This window comes from Eumetopias jubatus, unplaced genomic scaffold (genome assembly GCF_037043125.1).
Source record: "Eumetopias jubatus isolate StellerSeaLion01/CBP00866 unplaced genomic scaffold, mEumJub1_p1.0 scaffold_12, whole genome shotgun sequence".
In the NCBI taxonomy this organism is placed as follows: domain Eukaryota; kingdom Metazoa; phylum Chordata; class Mammalia; order Carnivora; family Otariidae; genus Eumetopias; species Eumetopias jubatus.
In genome coordinates this window covers 112,171,624-112,189,333 of record NW_028274818.1, presented here as the reverse complement: position 1 = coordinate 112,189,333, position 17,710 = coordinate 112,171,624, and the positions used below count along the sequence as shown (strand labels likewise).

General features: G+C 43.0%; 1 pseudogene; it reads left to right on the top strand.

Annotated features, from left to right (window-relative positions):
* The first annotated feature begins 7,491 nt into the window (after positions 1-7,491).
* Positions 7,492-8,584, top strand: LOC148162909 (deoxyribose-phosphate aldolase-like; annotated as a pseudogene).
* Positions 8,585-17,710: the final 9,126 nt, after the last annotated feature.

Here is a 17,710-nt window from a genome sequence, read left to right as displayed (position 1 = left end):
CGGAAGTGACTGCTTTTCTCTGGGGGCACACTGAGGAGCGGGGCCCCGAGTTCTCAGCTCCTCCGGGTGGAGATTGGGAGGCCAGCATTTCTGCCCTGGTCCTCCAAAGCTGTACCAAGAGCTTGCAGGGAACAAAAGCTCCTGAGAGCAAACCCGAGCAGCTTGCTTAGCCCGGACCGACAAGGGCGGGGCAATTCAGCCTCCGGCAAAGACTTTTGGAAACCACAGCAACAGGCCCCTCCCCAGAAGATCAGCACGAACAGCCAGCAAGCCAAGACCAAGTTTACCAATCAAGGAAAATGGGAGAACTCCAGCGCTAGGGGAATACTGCACATAGAATTCATGGCTTTTTTTTACCATGATTCATTAATTCATCAAAGTTAATTTTTGTTAACTGTTTTTTTTTTATTATTCTTTTTTCCCTTTTTCAACCAACATCTTATCAAACCCTTTTTAAAAAAAATTATTTTTCATTTTTAGAGTCATATTTTATCCCTTCATGGTAGTTACCCTTATTTTTGGCATATATATATAGGTTGTTCTCTCTTTAAAATTTTGAGATACAGTTTCTTCTAACAGATCAAAATATACCCTAAATCACTAGTGTATGGCTTTGTTCTAGTCTCCTGCCTGATCACATTCTCTCCCTTTTTCCTTTTTTTTTTTCTTAAATCTTCTTTCTTTTTTCAAACATCTTCTTATCTTATCAAGTCCTTTTATAAAATCTTTTATAATTTTCATCTTTACAGTCATCTTCTATCCCTCCATTGTATCAACTCTTATTTTGTACATATATGTCTTTCTTCATTTAAAATTTTAGGAGGCACTTTTTTGAACAGACCAAAATACGCACAAAATCTAGTATGTGGCACTAATCTATGCACTAGCCTGATCATATTTGATCATATTCTGCTTTTTTTGTATTGTCCTGTTTTTGTTGTTATCTTTTTTTTTCTTTCTTTTTTCTTTCTTTCCCTTTCTTTTCCCCTGGTTTCAGGTCTTTTCTGATTTGTATACAGTATATTTGCTGGGGACGTTGTAAACCTGTTAGCATTTTGTTCTCTCATTCATCTATTCTCCTCTGGACAAAATGACAAGATGAAAGAAATCACCTCACCAAAAAGAACAAGAGGTAGTACCATCAGCCAGGGACCTACTCAATACGGACATTAGTACAATGTCAGACCTAGAGTTCAGAATCATGACTTTAAAGATACTAGCTGGGCTTGAAAAAAGCGTGGAAGTTATTAGAGAAACCCTTTCTGGAGAAATAAAAGAACTAAAACCTAACCAAGTCGAAATCAAAAAGGCTATTGATGAGGTGCAATAAAAAATGGGGGCACTAACTACTAGGATAAATGAGACAGAAGAGAGAATCAGTGATATAGAAGACAAAATGATGGAAAATGAAGAGGCTGAGAAAAAGAGAGAGAAAGAACTACAGGAGCACGAGGGCAGAATTCGAGAGATAAATGATTCGATAAGACAAAACAACATTAGAATAATTGGGATCCCAGAAGAAGAAGAGAGAGAAAGAGGGGCAGAAGGTATATTGGAGCAAATAATAGCAGAGAACTTCTCTAATGTGAGGAAGGAAACAGGCATCAAAATCCAGGAGGCACAGAGAACCCCTCTCAAAATCAATAAAAATAGGTCAACACCCCGACATCTAATAGTAAAACTTACGAGTCTCAGAGACAAAGAGAAAATCCTGAAAGCAGCTCGGGAGAAGAGATATGTAACCTACAATTGTAGAAACATTAGACTGGCAACAGACCTATCCACAGAGACCTGGCAGGCGAGAAAGGACAGGCAAGATATCGTCAGAGCACTAAAAGAGAAAAATATGCAGCCAAGAATACTATATCCAGCTAGGCTGTCACTGAAAATAGAAGGAGAGATAAAAAGATTCCAGAACAAACAAAAACTAAAGGAATTTGCAAATATGAAACCAGCCCTCCAAGACATATTGAAAGGGGGGGCGCCTGGGTGGCTCAGTTGGTTAAGAGACTGCTTCGGCTCAGGTCATGATCTTGGAGTCCCGGGATCGAGTCCCGCATCGGACTCCCTGCTCAGCGGGGAGTCTGCTTCTCCCTCTGACCCTCTTCCCTCTCGTGCTCTCTATCTGTCACTCTCTCTCTCTCAAATAAATAAATAAAATCTTTAAAAAAAAAAGAAATATTGAAAAGGGTCCTCTAAGCAAAGAGAGAGCCTAAAAGCAGCAAAGATCAGAAAGGAACACAGACAAATAAAGCTAACAGTCACTTTACAGGCAATACAATGACACTAAATTCATACCTTTCAATAGTTACCCTGAATGTAAATGGGCTCAATGCCCCAATCAAAAGACACAGGCTATCAGATTGGATTAAAAAACAAGACCCATCCATATGCTGTCTGCAAGAGACTCATTTTAGACGCAAAGACACCCCCAGATTGAAAGTGAGGGGTTGGAAAACCATTTACCATGCTAATGGACATCAAAAGAAAGCTGGGGTGGCAATCCTTATATCAGACAAACTAGATTTTAAAACAAAGACTGTAATAAGAGATGAGGAAGGACACTATATCCTACTTAAAGGGTCTATCCAACAAGAAGATCTAACAATTGTAAATATCTATGCCCCGAACATGGGAGCAGCCAATTATATAAGGCAATTAATAACAAAAGCAAAGAAACACATTGACAACAATACAACAATAGTGGGGGACTTTAACACCCCCCTGACTGAAATGGACAGATCCTCTAAGCAAAAGATGAACAAGGAAATAAAGACTTTAAATGACACACTGGACCAAATGGACTTCACAGACATATTCAAAACATTCCATCCCAAAGCAACGGAATACACATTCTTCTCTAGTGCCCATGGAACATTCTCCAGAATTGATCACATCCTAGGTCACAAATCAGGTCTCAATCGGTACCAAAAGATTGGGATCATTCCCTGCATATTTTCAGACCACAATGCTTTGAAACTAGAACTCAATCACAAGAGGAAAGTCGGAAAGAACTCAAATACATGGAGGCTAAAGAGCATCCTACTAAAGAATGAATGGGTCAACCAGGAAATTAAAGAAGAATTTAAAAAATTCATGGAAACCAATGAAAATGAAAACACAACTGTTCAAAATCTTTGGGTCACATCAAAGGCAGTCCTGAGAGGAAAGTATATAGCAATACAAGCCTTTCTCAAGAAACAAGAAAGGTCTCAAATACACAACCTAACCCTACACCTAAAGGAGCTGGAGAAAGAACAGCAAATAAAGCCTAAACCCAGCAGGAGAAGAGAAATCATAAAGATCAGAGCAGAAATCAATGAACTAGAAACCAAAAGAACAGTAGAACAGATCAACGATACTAGGAGCTGGTTCTTTGAAAGAATTAACAAGATTGATAGACTCCTGGCCGGATTATCAAAAAGAAAAGAGAAATGACCCAAATCAACAAAATCATGAATGAAAGAGGAGAGATCACAACCAACACCAAAGAAATAGAAACAATTATAAGAACATATGATGAGCAACTCTATGCCAGCAAATTAGATAACCTGGAAGAAATGGGTGCATTCCTAGAGATGTATCAACTACCAAAATTGAACCAGGAAGAAATAGAAAACCTGAACAGACCTATAACCACTAAGGAAATTGAAGCAGTCATCAAAAATCTCCCAAGAAACAAAAGCCCAGGGCCAGATGGCTTCCCAGGGGAATTCTATCAGACATTTCAAGAAGACCTAATACCTATTCTCCTGAAACTGTTCCAAAAAATAGAAATGGAAGGAAAACTTCCAAACTCATTTTATGAGGCCACCATTACCTTGACCCAAACCAGACAAAGACCCCATCAAAAAGGAGAATTACAGACCAATATCCTTGATGAACATGGATGCAAAATTTCTCACCAAAATACTAGCCAATAGGATCCAACAGTACATTAAAAGGATTATTCACCACGACCAAGTGGGATTTATCCCTGGGCTGCAAGGCTGGTTCAACATCCGCAAATCAATCAACGTGATTCAATACATTAACAAAAGAAAGGACAAGAAATATATGATCCATTCAATAGATGCAGAAAAAGCATTTGACAAAGTACAGCATCCTTTCTTGATGAAAACTCTTCAGAGTATAGGGTTAGAGGGTACATACCTCAATATCACAAAAGCCTTCTCTGAAAAACCTACAGCGAATATCATTCTCAATGGGGAAAGGCTGAGAGCTTTTCCCCTAAGGTCAGGAACGCGGCAGTGATGTCCACTTTCACCACTGCTATTCAACATAGTATTAGAAGTCCTAGCCACGGCAATCAGACAACAAAAAGAAATCAAAGACATCCAAATCGGAAAGAGGAAGTCAAACTCTCACTCTTTGCAGATGATATGATACTGTATGTGGAAAACCCAAAAGACTCCACCCCAAAACTGCTAGAACTCATACAGGAATTCAGTAAAGTAGCAGGATATAAAATCAATGCACAGAATTCAGTGGCATTCCTACACACCAACAACAAGACAGAAGAGAGACAAATCAAGGAGTCGATCCCATTCACAATTGCACCCAAAACCATAAGATACCTAGGAATAAATTTAACCAAAGAGGCAAAGGATCTGTACTCAGAAAACTATAAAATACTCAGGAAAGAAATTGAAGAAGACACAAAGAAATGGAAAAAGGTTCCATGCTCATGGATTGGGAGAACCAACATTGTGAAGATGTCAATGCTACCTAGAGCAATCTACACATTCAATGCAATCCCCATCAAAATACCATCCACTTTTTTCAAAGAAATGGAACAAATAATCCTAAAATTTGTATGGAACCAGAAGAGACCCCGAATAGCCAGAGGAATATTGAAACAGAAAAGCAAAGCTGGAGGCATCACAATTCCGGACTTCCAGCTCTATTACAAAGCTGTCATCATCAAGACAGTATGGTACTGGCACAAAAACAGACACATAGATCAATGGAACAGAATCGAGAGCCCAGAAATGGACCCTCAACTCTATAGTCAACTTATCTTTGATAAAGCAGGAAAGAATGTCCAGTGGAAAAAAGACAGTCTCTTCAACAAATGGTGTTGGGAAAATTGGACAGCCACATGCAGAAGAATGAAACTGGACCATTTCCTTACACCACACACAAAAATAGACTCCAAATGGTTGAAAGACCTAAACGTGAGACAGGAGTCCATCCAAATCCTAAAGAAGAACACAGGTAGCAACCTCTTTGACCTCAGCCGCAGGAAATTCTTCCTAGAAACATCACCAAAGGCACGGGAAGCCAGGGCAAAAATGAACTCTTGTGATTTCATCAAGATAAAAACCTTTTGCACAGCAAAAGAAACAGTCCACAAAACCAAAAGAAAACCGACAGGATGGGAGAAAATATTTGCAAATGACATCTCAGATAAAGGGCTATTATCCAAAATCTATAAAGAACTTATCCAACTCAACCCCCAAAGAACAAATAATCTAATCATGAAATGGGCAGAAGACACGAACAGACATTTCTCCAAAGAAGACATCCAAATGGCCAACAGGCACATGAAAAAGTGCTCCACATTGCTCGGCATCAGGGAAATCCAAATCAAAAACTCAGTAAGATACCACCTCACACCAGTCAGAATGGCTAAAATTAACAAGTCAGGAAACGACAGATGCTGGCGGGGATGTGGAGAAAGGGGAACCTCCTACACTGTTGGTGGGAATGCAAGCGGGTGCAACCCCCCTGGAAAACAGTATGGAGGTTCCTCAAACAGTTGAAAATAGAGCTACCCTACGATCCAGCAATTGCACTACTGGGTATTTACCCCAAAGATACAAATGTAGGGATCCGAAGGAGTACATTCACCCTGATGTTTATAGCAGCAATGTCCACAATAGCCAAACTGTGGAAAGAGCCAAGATGTCCCTTGAGAGATGAATAGATAATGAAGCAGTGGTATATATACACAATGGAATATTATGCAGCCATCAAAAGGAATGAGATCTTGCCAATTGCAATGATGTGGATGGAATGGGAGGGTGTTATGCTGAGTGAAATAAGTCAATCAGAGAAAGACATGTATCATATGACCTCAGTGACATGAGGAATTCTTAATCTCAGGAAACAAACTCAGTGTTGCTGGAGTGGTCGGGGGTGGGAGGGATGGGGTGGCTGGGTGATAGATATTGGGGAGGGTATGTGCTACGGTGAGCGCTGTGAATTGTACAAGACTGTTGAATCACAGATCTGTACTTCTGAAACAAATAATGCAATATATGTTAAGAAAAAAAAGAGGAATAAGATAGCAGGAGAGGAAGAATGAAGGGGAGTAAGTCTGAGGGGGAGACGAACCATGAGAGATGATGGACTCTGAAAAACAAACTGAGGGTTCTAGAGGGGAGGGGGTGGGGGATGGGAAAAAATGAAAATGAAAGCCAATATCACTCAAGAACATAGATGCCAAAATCCTCAACAAATTATAAGGAAACTGAATTCAACAATACATCGGGAGAATCACACAACACAATCAAGTGGGGTTTATTCCAGGGATGCCAGGATGTTTGCACATGTGCACATTAAACATCAGGATACACCATCTTAAAATAATAAAAGATAAAAATCATATGATTGTAACAATAGATGCAGAAAGAACACTTGACAAGATTCGATATGCATGTATGATAAAAACTATAAACCATCTGGGTATATGGGGAACATAGACCATATTTGAAAAGCTCACAGCTAAAATCATACTCAAGGGTGAAAAGCTGAAAACTTTTCCACTAAGATCAAGAACAAGACAAAGATTTCCACTCTCCTCACTTTCATTCAACATAGTATTGAAAGCCCTAGTCAAAGCATTTAGACCAAAAAAAAGAAAGAAAGATAAAGAAACAAAGAGAGAGAGAGAGAGAAGAAAGAAAAGAAAGAAAGAAAGAAAGAAAGAAAGAAAGAAAGAAAGAAAGAAAGAAAGAAAGAAAGAAAGAAAGAAAGAAGGAAAGAAGGAAAGAAAAAGAAAGAATGAAAGATAGAAAAGAAAGAAAAGAAAAGATGAAATCCAAATAGGAAAACTGTCACTATTTGCAAATGACATACTATATATAGAAATCCCTAAAGATTCCACCAAAAAACTGTTAGAATAAATAAATTCAGTAAAGCTGCAAGACACAAAGTCAATATACAGAGACCTGGTGCATTTCGTTTTTTTAAGATTTTATTTATTTATTTGACAGAGATAGAGAAACAGCACAAGGAGGGTGAGCAGCAGAAGGGGACGGAGAAGGCGACACCCCACTGAGGAGGGAGCCCAATGAGGTTCTTGATGCCAGGACCCTGGGATTGTGACCTGAGCCAAAGACAGATGCTTAAACTGACTAAGCTACCAGGTGTCCCAACTTGTTGCATTTCTGTATAGTGATGACAAACTTCCACAAAGAGAAAATAAGAAAACAATGCCATTTACAGTTGTATCAAGAAAAAAAAATCTAGGAATAAAAGTAAGAAATGAATCAACCCGCAGTTCTGAGGCATGCAGAATAAATCCAGGCTTGCAGAACAGTGAAAAAGGAGTGGGAAGCTGCTTGGCTCCTGAAAGCCATTACCTTTATAGGTCTTACTACACTTTCAGACGATGACACATCATCCAACGTTCAAAGGCTCTGTTATAAAGCCAAATATCCAATCCGGGAAGCTCTCTTAAAAAGTTTAAATATGTGTGATAAAGGCCTTATGACCACTGTTGTTTATGTCTACACCATGCAGCTGTGTGATGCGGTTAAAGCACTGAAGGCCCCAGGCTGTACCATCCCAGTGGCTTCCGTGCCCACTGGCTTTCCAGCTGGACAGACTCATTTATTTATTTATTTATTTATTTGAGAGAGAGAATGAGAGATAGCACGAGAGGGAAGAGGGTCAGAGCGAGAAGCAGACTCCCTGCTGAGCAGGGAGCCCGATGTGGGACTCGATCCTGGGACTCCAGGATCATGACCTGAGCCGAAGGCAGTCGCCCAACCAACTGAGCCACCCAGGCGCCCTGGACAGACTCATTTAAAAACACGATTGGAAGAGATCAGATTGGCTGTGGAAAATGGAGTTATGGAAATCGATGTGGTGATTAATAGGACCTTGGTGCTGACCGGCCAGTGGGAAGCCCTGTGTGATGAGATTCGTCAGTTTTGCAAGGCCTGTGGGGGGCTCATCTCAAAACCATCTTAGCTACAGGAGAACGTGGATCTCTTACTCATGTCTATAAAGCCAGTATGATCGCAATGATGGCAGGATCAGACTTTATTAAGACCTCTACTGGAAAAGAAACGGTAAATGCCACTTTCCCAGTAGCTATAGTAATGCTATGGGCCATTAGAGATTTCTTTTGGAAAACTGGAAACAAGGTAGGTTTAAACCAGCAGGAGGCATCCGCAGTGCCAAGGATTCCCTTGCTTGTCTCTCTCGTGTGAAGGAAGAGCTGGGAGATGAATGGCTGACGCCAGAACTGTTCCGAATAGGTGCCAGTACTCTGGTTTCGGACATCGAGAGGCAGATTTACCATCACGTTTCAGGAAGATAGGTGGCCTATCATGATCTTCTGATGTCTTAAATCTGTGACCAGTTCCGGAAAAGTGCTTTACAGCAACATGTAAAATGTGTTTTTCTACGTAATCGCTAAAATTGTTTAATTAAAACATGACGGAATGAATAGATAACTGACTTTTTTCCCGCCTTAAAACTTTCACTGAATTTAATTCAAAGAATAAAAGAAAAAATCAACGAATCCATACATGGAATTCTTTTCAGGTGCCTCTGAGTGGTCCTAATTACTTGAAGATCTGTTTTGTTAATTTTGTGAAGATTTTCTCCTAAAAATTCTGAATAAAATATTAATCATAGCTTTGACAGCATTAAATACTAAGGGGGGGGGACGTTAAACTGCCCAAGAAACGTGTCTTTAGTGAAAGAAAACGTAGCATCCCTGAGCTGCCGGCCATACTCTGACGAATTCAGGAGTCACTGACTTGGCACTAACTTCCTGCCATGAAAATCTGTCTTTAATTTTTGCAACAGATATGCTCTCTTATTAATTGTTTTGTTAATGAAACTCTTGTCAGTACATGATACTAGTCTATTGCATTTTTTAAATAAAAAAATCTCTGTAGTTTATTTTTTTGGAAAAATAAAATTGTATGGTGCTGGCCTAGAAACAGACACACAGGTCAATGGAATAGAATAGAAAGCTCGGAAAATGATAATCATAGCACTTTTGGCAAAGTTTACTCATTAGAGTCAGTACATTAAAGGTTTATTTAAACTTAGCTCTGATATTATTAACTCTGAATGGGAATTAATATTTATTAATATTAATTAATCAGCTGTTTCAACAGCTGATTCCAATAAATGCTTCTGTTTAAACATGTTTTATATAAATATATATTATAAAATAAGGATGATTTAGAATGCACATTTTTAAGAAAACTTAAAATCACTTTAATAAAACTATCATGGAGAAGGAAATATAGATATCCATCATCACAACTGATAGCATCACAAAAGATGACAATCACACACAATCCGTATTTGATGGAAGGATATAACATGACTTGAGAAGTTCTGCCCAAATGTTTAACCTTTTGGGAGCTATAGATCCAGCTACTCATTTAAAAATCACATGTCAGAGAAGTGTCCTAACAAATAGTATGACATGTAATCAATGAAGTCCACACTGCGTATATTCTTACGGGAAAAATATTTTCTCAAAGGAAAACGCTAAGACAAAAGCGGAGGAAGGAGGAAGAGGAGGGAGAAGGAGAAGCAGAAGCAGAAGCAGAAGAAAGCTGAGAAACTAACCCACACAAGCTATGGTCTTAACTGACGACACAGCAGCAGACAATATGCAGTGCGGAAAGGACTGACTCTTCAGTGAACTGCACTGGAAAACCACACGCTACATGCAGAAGAATGGAACTGCATCACTTTCTTACACAAAAATTTAAATGGATGAATGACTTGAACATAAGACCTGAATCCATAAACCTCTGAGAAGAAAGCACAGGTAGTACGTTTCTGGACATGGTTTTGGCAAAGAGTATTTTAGATCGGACACTAAAAGCAAAGGCAACAAATGCAAAAATAAACAAGTAGAACGACATGAAATTGAAATCTTCTGCACAGCAAAAAAAAAAAAAATACTAATAAAATACTTAAAAGGTGGACTACCCAATGAGAAAAAATAACTGCAAATCATATGTGTGAGAAGAGGCTAATATCCAAAATACCCAAAACACTCATACAAATCAAAACAAACAAACAAAAACCTGTATAAAAAATGGGGAGAATATGTGAACGGATACGCTCCAAAGATGGCACCCAGGTGACCAACAGACACAGAAAACGTTGTTCAACATCACAAATCATCGTCAGGGAAACATAAGTCAAACCTGTAATCCACTATCACCTCACAACTGTTGGGACGGCAATGGTCCCAGAGACAGACACCAGGTGTGGTCAAAGGTGTGTAGACAAGGGGACCCTGTGCACCGTTGGTGGGAATGTACATTGGTACAACCACTGTGACAAACAGTATAGAGGTTCCTGAAAAAATGAACACAACTACCACATGACCCAGGAATTACTCTACTGAGTATTTATCTAGAGAACACAAAAACACTACCTCAAGAAGATAGATGCACTCCGTTGTTCACTGCAGCATTATTCACAATAACCAGACATAGAAACAGAGACCTTGGGAGCATTATGCTAAGTAACTCAGACACAGAAAGACAAATACCAGATGTTCATGGACGTTCCACATGGAAAAATATACTGAACGCATAGATACTGAGAACAGACTGGTGGTTGCCAGATTCGGGGATGGGGGGCACGGAAGGTGGTCAGAGGCACAATGTTCGAGTGATAAAATCCGTAAGTCATGGAACATTCTGTGCAGCATGGAGACTAAAGCTAACCCAGCAGGATGGGGTACAGTTTCCCCCACTATTTGAAAGTACATTGATCTTAGGAAACCTTTCACAGCAGAAATGGTGTAAACCAAGGGAGGAATTACCATTCATTTATACAGAAAAAATAGTGAGCAAGCTCAGACTCCAAAAATGACTTCTCTTTGGCTTTCCTTAGGCCTCAGGACACAAATTCCTAATGGATGGAGATAAAGCACAGCTGATGCTCACAGACACAATTCAAAGCGCTGGGGGCTGGACATGGTGAGCGGTTCCCAGGAAGGAGCTGGTTGTGGTGTTCGCCACCTCTACAGTGGCTCCCAGCAAAACAGATGCTGAACGCGATGCTCAGTTTTTGACTTTTTTCATAAGAGGGAAATCCTCTTCAGGTTTCTTCCTGTTACTGAAGCCAGGCAATGACGTAGATCTTTCAAAGAAAGCCAGTGTCTCACCGTGAACTTTTAAAAAGTGGGGAACACTTGTACTTGAAATTTGCTGAGGGAGTAGATGTTAACTGTTCTCCCGGACACACACATCAGCAGATACACCGAGAAAGGCACCTTCCCGAGCGTGCGGAACACAGACAACCTCCTACCCCCAGAAACCTCCTCCTTCCCTTCGCTCAGGACAACCAACCAAAGCTGGGTGTTACACCAATTCCTCCTTTCTCCCATTCCCAGTATCTAACCCATCAGCAAATCCAGTGAGCTCCATCTTCAACGCAACCAGAACATGACTGACCACTTCTTCCAAGGCCACCTGTCTGGTGCACACTGGAGCCCATCTCTTACCTGAGTTCCTGGAAAACCTTCATCATGGCCCTCCCTTGCCCATCCTCAACCCTCTGTCATCTGTTCTCAACACTGTAGTCAGGATGGCCCAGTGAAAAAGGGTCCCATGGGGTCACAACCCTGCAATGGCTTTCTGTCTCCCTCTGTCAGCTCCCTGAGGTCATGTCCTAAGCTGTCTCCTGTGGCCACAGTGTCTTCTTGCTGCTCCTGGACATACCCGGTGTGCTCCTGCCCCAGGGCCTTTGCACATGTTTTCCCTTCCCTTTAGAATGCTCTTGATGTGATATCACTCACCTTCTTTAGATCTTGACTCAAGGATCACCTTCCTTGTGAGGGCCCACTAGCGCCTATGTGAATAGCAAGTACCACCCCCACCTCCCCTTCAGCACCCCTGCCCTGTCTCATGCTCTGTATTTCCATAGCAGTTATCACAGTCACCAGTCCATCTCAGCAGGGCAGAACCAGAGGCCTACACTGATGGTTTCACCACTGACTCCCTCCTATTTCCTGTTCCAAAGCCCTGGGGAAAAGGTGCCCCAGGGCTCTTGCACAACCAGAATGCGCAGGACCAGGGGGTCCACCTACTGTACCCTGAACACCATCAGGAAAATGAGCCACACGAGGACTCCACCTGCACATGAGACCTGAAACCAGACACCTTCCTCAGTTACAGGTGAGCACACACACTTCCTCCCCTTGCCTGAGGTGCTCATCTGAGAAAGCTGAACAGAGACCCATCCCAGGGTCCAAATCTCCCTCTGGCCAAGGTCCTGGGAAACAGACTTCTCTCCTCCCTGCACCAACCACCTGCGATTAAAGTCCAGAATCCTCCCGTCGTCAGGCAGAGTGGTGAACCTGTCCCTCTTTCCTGTGACGTCATCACAAACCAGGCTTTGCTGCACAGATTTCAGGAAGGAGCCTGCAGCAGGGTCAGCGGACTGCACAGGTTCAGCCTCAGTCTCACACATCCGGTTCCACTTGGAAATAGACCTTCATGGAGACTGGTGTCCTGTGTGGCCTCAGTTCCAAACAGAGGAGCTAAGATTTCAGTTCCACATAAAAAGTGACCTCTTGCACACAGCACAGGAATGTGGAGAGGATTTCTCAGGCTTGTGGCTCTAGAAGAAGTGCTTCTCCCAGCTGAATTCACCGACACGAGGCAGGGGACATCTGCTGTGCCTCCTCTGAGGAAGCAGGGGGCACACTGGGCAAGAATCAACAATGCTGTGTGTGGGCTTCTTCCCACCCACCACCTGGCTGAGCCGAGGGCTCGAGAACGAAACAGGGAACAACGCTCTTATCACATCTGCAGCAGGAGGGCTGGCCAGGGAGTAGAACACGGTCTCTGTCCCTGTAGCAAGCTGGCCTGCCCATCATGAGCGACGGTCCACCACCAGGGCATCACAACCTCCCAGCTATCTGATCTGACTACCCTGCCAGGCTCAGACCTGCTGACACAGTGAGTCATAAGACCCAGCAACTTCTTTCCACTCCAGCTCAAGGCTTCTCACAGAGAAGCAAACTCCAGCCTCACAAATGTGCTCATTGTTAGCTCTGGAGTTCCCTGGGTGGTGTCTACACTGGCCCACACAGGTGTCCCATCCAGACCACTCCACAAATGCCCTAGGGTTTCAAGCCACTTTCAAGCTGCCCTTAGAAAGGCAGGAATTGGCCTAATTAGGCACACCAGCCAGGTGATACCATGTGCTGGAAACTCGGACAATATCCTCGCTGAACACCGACACTTCCAAGTCCAAGCTACAAATCTTCACTCACTGGATGCTGAGCACCGTGTCAGCACCAATGCTGCTCTTTCAATTCACTTGTCTCCCATTCCGTAAAATCAGAAACCAAGCTCCAGTCACCACTCTATTTTTCCCTTCAGAGAAATAAGGCAAATGACAGAATAAAACACTATGTATGCACAGCACACTTCTATCAAAATATAATCCCTTCATCTTTCTCATACAGGCAGCCCTACATTACCCATATTAATGAGAGATACCACAAGTTCAATCATTATATATATAGGAGACCTTGTGTTTTTCCTTTTGATATTCGTATCTCGAAGTCAATATCTATATTGCTTTCTTAAAATAATAATAATAATAATAATAATAATAATGTGGTCACATAAGGGTCTGGATCTCCATAGCCACACAACATGGCTCTGGTCCAGATAAGGATGAAGACACAACCTCTCAGCCCACGAAGCGAAGCCCTTTTCCTCAGGGATCCCAACACACCTCACGGGTGATGAGTTCCTTTGCTACATGGAGTTGTCCTAGTACAAAGGATGCAGGCACCCTCCAGGATTCCTTCCGTTTTCTTCATAAATTCCCCAGCTCAAGTTGCAAGTGACTCACCGGGTCAAGCTTCCAGAGCCCAGGATGGGCCACCAGGTAAGCAGCTCCCTCGGGGAAGGTTAACAGGGGGCTCAATTTCCTTTGGGAGCACGATGCACCACTCCCCGAGCTCCTAAAGAACCTACACTCCTTCTCCATGTGTCCCTCTCACAAAGGGCACGGCACCCTGTTACAGCTCTGAGGCTGTGTTTTACTTTAAAACATAATTTCTAATATCAGAATGCGGTTCATGGAAGAGGAAAACATGAACACCCACAAAGGATTCTTTTAGTATTTCAGAAGATTGTTCTCCCATTGTTTAATTGAAACAGGAAATAAAAAAGCACAGATAGCCCCTTCCAGTAGCAGGTATGATTCACTTTGGTGATTGGAAGAAGAGCAGGAAATAAAAGAGTAACAGATGTTCTGATGACCTGTCATTTCCACCATCTAAGTTTTGCAACTTCACACACACTCAAAGAAAGAAGCTCAAACAAACGTCTCAGCCTGGCAACTCTGAGACGTCTGAACCGGAGTGACAGGGACAGACAATGACGTCGTGCATGTTGGGTGAGGCTGGTGGCACAGAAGAAGGTGCTCGGCCAGCTCTCCACCTGGGCCTCACCTGTCCTCAGCCAGGAACCTCCTCACGGCCCTCACCTGTCACAACTCTCACACGGGAGACCCACAGCCACCCCTGGAGCCCGCCCTGCCCACACCCTCCTGCTCAATGCACTCAGCTCTCCTCTGAGACCCCTGTGAATTTTACCCAGACCTGGAACTCCCCCATCTGCTGCAGAGCTCCAGGATTCCACCTCTTCTTCCAAAATGACACTGGCCCAAGGCTTTCATGAGAAAGGTGGAAGGCTACCTAATGAATGGTTCACACCTCCTTTCCCCTTCTGTCATATTTCTCTGCACTGACCTTCCTACCTGGGCAAACTGTAACATATCAATGGAACATGAAAATGCTCTGAATCTTTCATCACAGCCTTCCGAGGACCCCTTGTGAGGTAAGAAACTAGTGTATCCTACAACAGGGTGTTTTAAAACTATCATCTACAGAATAGTACAGCCAAAATCACTACATTTTTACCTTACACTTCATGAAGCAGAACATTGTCTTTTTCTTTTCTTCTTTTACTTAAATTCCAGTTAGTTAACATGCAGTGTAATATTCGCTTCAGGCATAGGATTTAGTGATTCCTCACCTGCATATGACACCCAGTGCTCATCCCAACAAGTACCCTCCCTAATGCCCATCACCCATTTAGCCCTTCCCCCCATGCACCTGCCCTCCAGCAACCCTTGGTTTGTTCTCTAAGGTTGAGTCTGTTTCCTCATTTGCCTCTCTCTTCCCCGCCCCCCGCAACTATGTTCATCTGTTTTCTTTCTGAAGTTCCACATATGAGTGAGATCATAGGAGATTTGTCTTTCCTTACTGATTTTGCTTAGCTTAATCCACTCTAGATCCATCCACATCCTTGGAAATGGTAAGATTACCAATGACATTGTCTTTTTTGGAAAAGTGAAATTACTCTTCCAAATTACTCCTCAACTCATCTGTTTCTCATGTCACTTGAGTGTGGTCTGGTTTACTCCAGCCTCCAGGGCCCACCCGGAGGACCCTCCTGCACCATCCTAACAGACCATTACCACCATCCCCAGGCAGAGGCAGTGCACAATACTGAAGTTGGGGGACGGCTCTGGGACTTGTTGCCACCACACCCGTGCTCTGGGGCACAGGGACACCCTGCTGAACTCAGGGTGCTGCTTAAGGTCCATTACCTGCACTGTCTATGACAGTGGACAGGGGGCATCCCACTGAAATTGCGGGCTGTGTGCCGTCCTTACATGCACTCTTCCTGGGGAACATGGGAAACCATGAAATGTCTACAACCCACCCCACAAAAGCTCAGGTGAGCAAGTGCCCTGGAGTTCACAGGTCTGGGGGATATGGCCAGTTGATGGACTTTGGGCAGAAGAGACTTTCAAGGGGAAAAGAAAACTCATCTGAGTTGGCAGCATTAGCTCACTGCCTGTGGCCTTCTAAGACCCCCACCTCCCACCCAGCCCACACCGTATCCCCGGAACCCCCACCTCAGCCCACAGCACGGACTCACCCAGCCAGGAACTACTCAGGTCAACTCTTTTGGAGCGCCATTTCACCTGCCCCACCTCTGCATCCCTGGGCAGCCCCAGGTCCACCCACAGAGAGGTAGCTCCACCCCCACATGGTGATTGGTCAGGGAGGGTTGTTCCCTGAGCCCACTGGATGCTGCACCTGCCTGTACCACGCAACCCACCCTCACACCAGTGCCTCTCTGTGAGTGCAGGTGGTCCTAGAGGCACCTCCTAGCCCCAACACCTGGCTCAGTGGGGCAGGTATGGGTGGGGTCATGGGTAGGGCCCCCCAGACATCCGACCCCTTTTGCTGACCCCTCTGGCTGCAGACCACCCCCAGAGGTCTGCCCCATCTCCTCCTGCACCAACCCTGCCTACAGAGCTGTTTCTGGCTCCCGGCAAGGTTAGGTGCTCTCAGACCCTCCAAGGCTTGGGCTTTAGGAAATGCCATGGTTTCCCACATTTCCAAGGCAATTTTAAACCCAAAAAGTAATGCTCTAAGCGGGAAGAGCTTCAATTTCTTGTCTCACCCAGGAAGTGGATAGTGCTTCTTAGACCGTCAAAGCATCCTTGTAGGATGAGCCCTTTTGAGCTAGAATATATATACATATGCCTGGTTCTGCAGGGAAATGTCCAGGATGAAGAATAGCCACCCTTCTGTGCTATTGGAGTTGTGAACCAGGAACATTTATTTTTCACTTAAAAAGAAAATATACTGTTACTGTCAATACTAAATGAACAAACCGTTTTAAACAGTTTAGAGAAAAATGAAGAGTTTTATTCAAACCCACCTCAGGACAGCGGCCTGGGAGACACAATCTTCACAAGAAGGGAGTGCTCCAGGGAAGGATCATTTGGGGCAGGTTTATATATTTGTTCTGTGTTGTTTTACATACAGAGTTACACATCATCATGAGGAAGAACATTCCAGAAAGTTACAGACTTTTTCTTATGTTTTCAGTTTGTGCAAGTCAGTATGACTTGAATCTTATGGGAACCAGAGAGGTTCTTTTGTTTTTCTTATCTTTATGTTTGCAATGGCATTTTTTGGTTATCTTTTTCTTCTCAAAGCAGATGTACAATATGTGTTTGGGGATGAAACATGGCCCATGCTTTGAGGTTTTACCCAGCTGTTATGAGCTTGGTAAAATGTTAAAGGATATCTTCCATGGGAGCCCAGGATCAGAGCCCATGGATGGTAAAAGGTAAAAATCACCATTATCATTATAATTACACTTAAAGGGAAGAACTTGAGGCAAAACACCTTTAACATTAGTACCAAGAAATCATGTTGAAAAAGAAGACCAAACCTGGGGGCATCACACTGCCTGACTTCAAGCTACATTACAAATGTGATCATCAAGACATCATGGTACTGGCACAAATACAGACACATAGATCAATGAAACAGAATAGAGAACCCAGAAATGGACCCTTGACTCTATGGTCAACTACTCTTTGATAAAGCGGGAAAGACCATCCAATGGAAAAAAGACAGTCTCTTCAATAAATG